The sequence below is a fragment of the Corvus brachyrhynchos genome, unplaced genomic scaffold (assembly GCF_000691975.1).
Source record: "Corvus brachyrhynchos isolate BGI_N302 unplaced genomic scaffold, ASM69197v1 scaffold18, whole genome shotgun sequence".
Taxonomy (NCBI): Eukaryota; Metazoa; Chordata; class Aves; order Passeriformes; family Corvidae; genus Corvus; species Corvus brachyrhynchos.
The window spans coordinates 1,703,178-1,708,679 of record NW_008246064.1 but is presented as its reverse complement, the minus strand read 5'-3'; the positions used below and the strand labels follow the sequence as shown (position 1 = coordinate 1,708,679).

Here is a 5,502-nt window from a genome sequence, read left to right as displayed (position 1 = left end):
GGGCAGGGACCGAAGGCGGCGGGGGGTCCCTCGGGATGGGGGTGGCCTGTGGGGATTGTACGGAAAGTCCCGCTATGAAAAGCCTGTGTCCATCAAGGAGACAGAGGAGTGCAGCAACTTTATTCGAATAAAGGGAGAGAGGCCACTGGGGAGGGGTTTTCTCTCTCTCAAGGTTTCGGAGGGCGCAGCCTCCTTTTATCCCAAACTCCCGGCCGCACGTTGCCCTCTTCCTTGCCCCATTGCTGAGGTACCAGGAAGGTGCAGCCTTCCCGAATCGCCTGCCACATATTCTCCCTTAAACCTGTCCTTTTTCCCCAAAGTTCAGAAACTCAGCTTCGTGCGGCTCCATTTCTCTGTTTCAGGAGTCAGGCTGTCTGGGCTCCGGGACAAACCTGCTGCCCAAAGTTGGTAGAGACATTAAGCCCCTTTTCCAAGACATTAACACCCATCCCCTCACCCATGGAATTGTTTGTAAAGACATCAGCACATGTCTTCCCTATCAGGAATGAGGATGGGGATGGGGTGTGGGGATGGGGTTGGGGATGAGAATGGAATGGGGACAGGGCATAGGGATGGGGATGGGGATGAGGCTGCAGATGGGGATGGGATGGGATGGAGGTGTGGGGATGGGGATAGAGATGGGGATGGGGTGTGGGGACAGGGATAGGTGCGGGGTGGGGGATGAGGATGGGGATAAGTGGGGATGGGGATGTGATTGTGAAGATGGTGTGGGGATGCAGATGGGCATGAGGATGGGGATAAGGCTGGGGATGGTATCTGGGGGCCTTTGGGTGGAAGCACTTGTCCAGTTGAGCAGTGGGAGCTGCGCCAGAGCACCAGCAGCAGCCAGGGAAACAGTGGGATTTTTCCAGTGTTCAACTTGGACACCACAGCCGGCTCACCTGGCTCTCCTGGCACCTGTGGTTGAAATCAAACCGTGCTCTGTAGCTCAGTTCTTGTGCTGGTGCTTCAAGACAAACTCAGTACCACTGTGCATCCCAGATGACAGATGGATTTTTCTTTTTAATTAGGAGCTGCTGCAGAAGATGAACTGGGATACAAAGCAGATTCTCATCTTCATTCCTTATAGGGGTGCCAGGCATATAAACAAGTCTGGAGGCTCTAGCCTGACATGGTACCTGGGCCTTGTGGTTGTTCATATTCATGGAGTTGTTCAGCCTGGAGAAGAGGCAGCTCAGGGGAGACCTCACTGAGGCCTTTCAGAACTTAAAAGGGGCTTATAAAAAAGCATTAGAATAACTTTACATGGTCACATAGTGATAGGACATGGGGAAATGGTTTGAAGTTAAAAAAAGGAGAGATTTAGATTAGATATTGGGAAGAACTTTTTCCCTGTGAGGGCAGTGAGGCCCTGGCACAGGTTGCCCAGAGAACCTGGGGCTGCCCCTGGATCCCTGGAAGTGTCCAAGGCCAGGCTGCATGGGGCTTGGAGCACCCTGGGCTAGTGGAAGGTGTCCCTGCCCATGGCAGGGTGTAGAACTGAATGATCTTTGATAATTTTCCCAAACCCAAATTCTGTGATATCATTCTGTGTTTCTCATTGCAGGTGTTGTGGCAGTAACACAACACAAACTGCTCTCCCAGGACATTCATCTGAAAAACAGCAGAATAAGAAGAGCAAACAATAAATCATTCCTGAACAAGGGAGCTCTGAACTCAAAAATCTTGACGTGGAGACGTTATCTGAGCGTTACTGAGTTCTTGCTGTCTCTAAGCAATAGCTGCACAGCTCAGCACCACGTGCAGTGAATAACCACTGATGTGCTGCTGCTCCTCTGCTAGCTTCCACTCCCCATGAAAATATCCCACTGCTGCAGGGCTGCCTTGCTTCACAGTCTGACCATCCCTGCTGAGGGTTGCTGCTTTGGACACATTCCACTATCCCAGGTTGCTCCAAGCCCTGTCTAACCTGGCTTTGAACACTTCCAGATTGAATGCTGAGTCCAAATGTTTATAAGGAAAAATATTTCCATCTACACGTCAGCAGTGATCTACCCAGTGGTGCAGGAGAGAAACAAAAAGCTGATTTTTCTCTTGCCACAACCCCAGCTGTAAGAAATGTGAACAATGAGGCACAGAGCACCACTGAAGTTCCAAAGAAAACAAGGTTACATGCAGACAGACTTGAGCCAGATAAGCTGACACAATCTGTATCCCATATGAGAAGCTTTGCCAGGGAATTTGAAGCCAATCTTTGCTTCCATTTTTAAGCAGAAAATCCTTATGTCAAAAAAAAAAAAAACCCAAACCTGTAGAGAAAAGCATGGACTGAGTATTTGGGGCAAAAGACATAAAAATAAACATGCACCACTGAATATTGGAGTCTTGGGAGAATCTTTCTGTCTTTAGCACTACAAACAAACAATCAAAAAACCCCACCAAACGACCAAATGCAGGGCACAGTCTGAAATGGCAGCATGGTTTGAATATATTTCAAGGTTTCCTTCCTCAGAGTGCTGTGGAGTGGGGTCAGCACACATTAGAAATGGCACACGCAGGGTCAGGCAGCCCAGCCAAGGGGATCAGACAAACTCAGGCAGTATTCCCTAAATCCCAGGGAGCCGTGGAAGTGTCAGCCAACATGAGCAGGGCCTTGCTGTGAAAATACCTTGCAGTTATTTCACTGAATGGGTTTTTAGGCTGTATTAAATGCAAATTAACTACTTCTTGCCATGGCATGGGGGTTAGAAAGAGGCAGGGCACTCATCTACTCAGCTCCCCACAGCACTCAGGAAAATGTGATTTTTTGACTGACCCCCTGTTTGAATTATCCTGCCAGCCACAGAACAAAAGACTGCTTTATTAGATTGCTTGCCTCCAGGATTTTCTCAGGATTTAATGATCCTAGCCATGACTGGGAAAGAACAGAGCATGGCAAATACTGTAACTTTCCCTAAAATTTTAAATTAAACTAGAAGAGAGCACAGTGACATGCGAAACCCTTGACAGCTTTCTGGACGAATACAAGTTGGCATTTGGTAGTTGTGTTAAAATAGACATAATGGCTTGTTACAGCTCCAGTGTCTTCACCAATACTTCCTGAGTGAGCAGGAGGGCTGGACACAAATCCTGGGTTTAAAAGGCCACAGTGCTGGTTCCAAAGTAAATAATTGTGAATTACTCAACTGACAGCACACAGCTCTGCCTGAAAGGAAAGGTACACCCTGGTCTGAAAGAGAAGGCTCTGACAGGTTTTATGCCTTTCACAAACACATATTTATGGTATGTGAATGCACCTTGTGTGTCTCTGAGTGGTGGGGTTTATATCTGAAGGCAGGTTTAGATAAAAGATTGGAAAGAAATTCTTCCCTGTGAGGGTAGTGAGGCCCTGGCTCAGGTTTCCCAGAGCTGTGGCTGCCCCTGGATCCCTGGAAGTGTCCAAGGCCAGGCTGGACAAGGCTTGGAGCACTCTGGGATAGTGGAAGATGTCCCTGCCCATGACAGGGATGGAATGGGATGAGCTTTAATGTCCCTTCCAACCCAAACCATTCTGTGACTCTGTGACCTTAGATACGCAAACAGTGAATCCAAAGCATTGCAAAGTGGGGGAGGAGTGTAAGATTAAAACCTCAGCAGCAATTTTACACCTGTCCAGGAACCACAGCCTCAGTGAGAAGGTGCAGTCACTTTCTGAGTGGAGATTTGATGTCTTACCCATGATAGCAGACCATGGTACTCCTGTGACAGCGGCTGGCAAGACCAGGTAGCTCAGGACCTTCTGTAGCAGCCACATCTCTATCCCACACTGTCAGAAGGGAGACAGGATGTCATGAGAGATGTCATTAAACATTTTGTGTCACCAATACATCAATGCAAGACCCTGGCTGAGCTCTACATTCACACAGTAATGACAGTCCCCAAATCACATCGTAATGCTCATTTCATTTCTTCCCAAAACATCCATGATGGAGGAACATAGGAAACAAAGCCTTAAATTTGCATTCCCTAGGAATTTGGGAAGCAGATTCGTTAACCTCTAGAACAGCTTATTTAATACTACAGCAGGAGGTAAATCCTTCTATTTGCTGTATATTATTGCAGAAGAACATGTCATAATTTGTAATCTAAATCCTCAATCTTGTGAGCATTTGATGAGCACGTGGGAGGTTTATTTGTCTGATTGTTCTCCCTGAACTAAATGCATCCACGCCTTTAAGAAATGTAATGTTGGCTTTTTTAAATGTGCTCAGGATATAGGGTTTGTTTTAATATGAGAAGAATCATTAAATAATTATTCAGCTTTTTCATATCCATGTTAATGGTTTCTTGTTATATATAAATACTATCACAACGGCAAAGGGACAGATGATTCAGATGGAATGTGTAAGTAGTTTTCAAAAGTATCCAGAAGCACATGTCAAAGAAAGAATAAGTGATACTTCCCCCACGAACTAGAGCTTCCAACTACTTTCATCCCAGAGAATTCAGTGAACCTTATGTGGTTTTTCTACTTGGTAATCCTCAGCAGGTCTGTCCAAAGTCCTGTCTTAATTTCCTTTTTAACCCCGGAAAGCTTTCTACATCCACAACCTCTGGCAAGGAGTTCTAAGGTTCAGCTGTCCACAGCATGAAGAAACATCACTTCTTCCCCTGTATTAATATTGAAACATGCAAATCCACACTGACCTTCTTTCCTATGTTTGTTATTTGGGGTTTTCTAAATTATTAATTTACCCCGAGTTCTCGTGGTTTTGCCATGTTATCATGGCTTACATACGGATAATTTCCATTTTCCTGATGCCAGATAATTTCCACACTGTCTCAAGAACGCTGAGCAAACCCGGAGCCTCTGGGCTCCCTCTTCCACTCCCCGGCTCACACTCCAAGGACAAAGAAAGCATCCGGATCCTCGAGGCAGCTCTCAGTGGTCTTTCACTTTCTGCCCAGGTTTTACAGGAGGTTAAAGTGGCTTGAAGTCTTCTGACACCCTGCTGCTCGTCCCTGTCCCGCTCTGCCACGATGGTTTTGGTGAGGACAGCTGCGAGACAGATCAGAGACCGGAGCCAGAAAAAAAGAGGGGATGCACCTACTCCTCCCTGTGAGCTCTGTCAGCTCCGTGCTCGGGTTCAGAGCGGAGCCCCGGGGCAGGCGGTGCAACCAAATCAGCAGGAGGTGAGAGTGTTTTAAGCTTTGAGGAGGTTTCACGTTACGTTCACCCTGGAGTCAAGCAGCAGCTCGGAATATTTTTATCAGCAGGGAGCCCCGAGTACTTTGACTTTTAAAAGCCTGAACAGCATAAGCAATAAGCCAGATGTGCCTTCTGTGCTAAATGCAGCCCCATCACCGGGGTTTCATTCTGTGTCCATTTGCAGTCCATGTGAAACGGGGACTAAAGGGCATGATGCCTCTGGAAAGGGAATTAATAATCAATTACACATTTATACTGGCAAAGAATCTCACCATTTTAATACTTAAATGAACAGAGTGGGAATAAGCTTTGATTTTTTAATTTTACTTCCTACTTCTCTCTGCTGGGAAGAA

At 46.7% G+C, this 5,502-nt stretch overlaps 1 long non-coding RNA gene across 1 annotated transcript; it reads left to right on the top strand.

Moving 5' to 3' along the window:
* Window positions 1-11: 11 nt before the first annotated feature.
* LOC108449765 lies at window positions 12-2,336 on the top strand. The gene is made up of 3 exons (XR_001866051.1): window positions 12-408; window positions 1,032-1,135; window positions 1,568-2,336. It is a non-coding gene; the product is annotated as an uncharacterized LOC108449765 (long non-coding RNA).
* The last annotated feature ends 3,166 nt before the right edge of the window (window positions 2,337-5,502 follow it).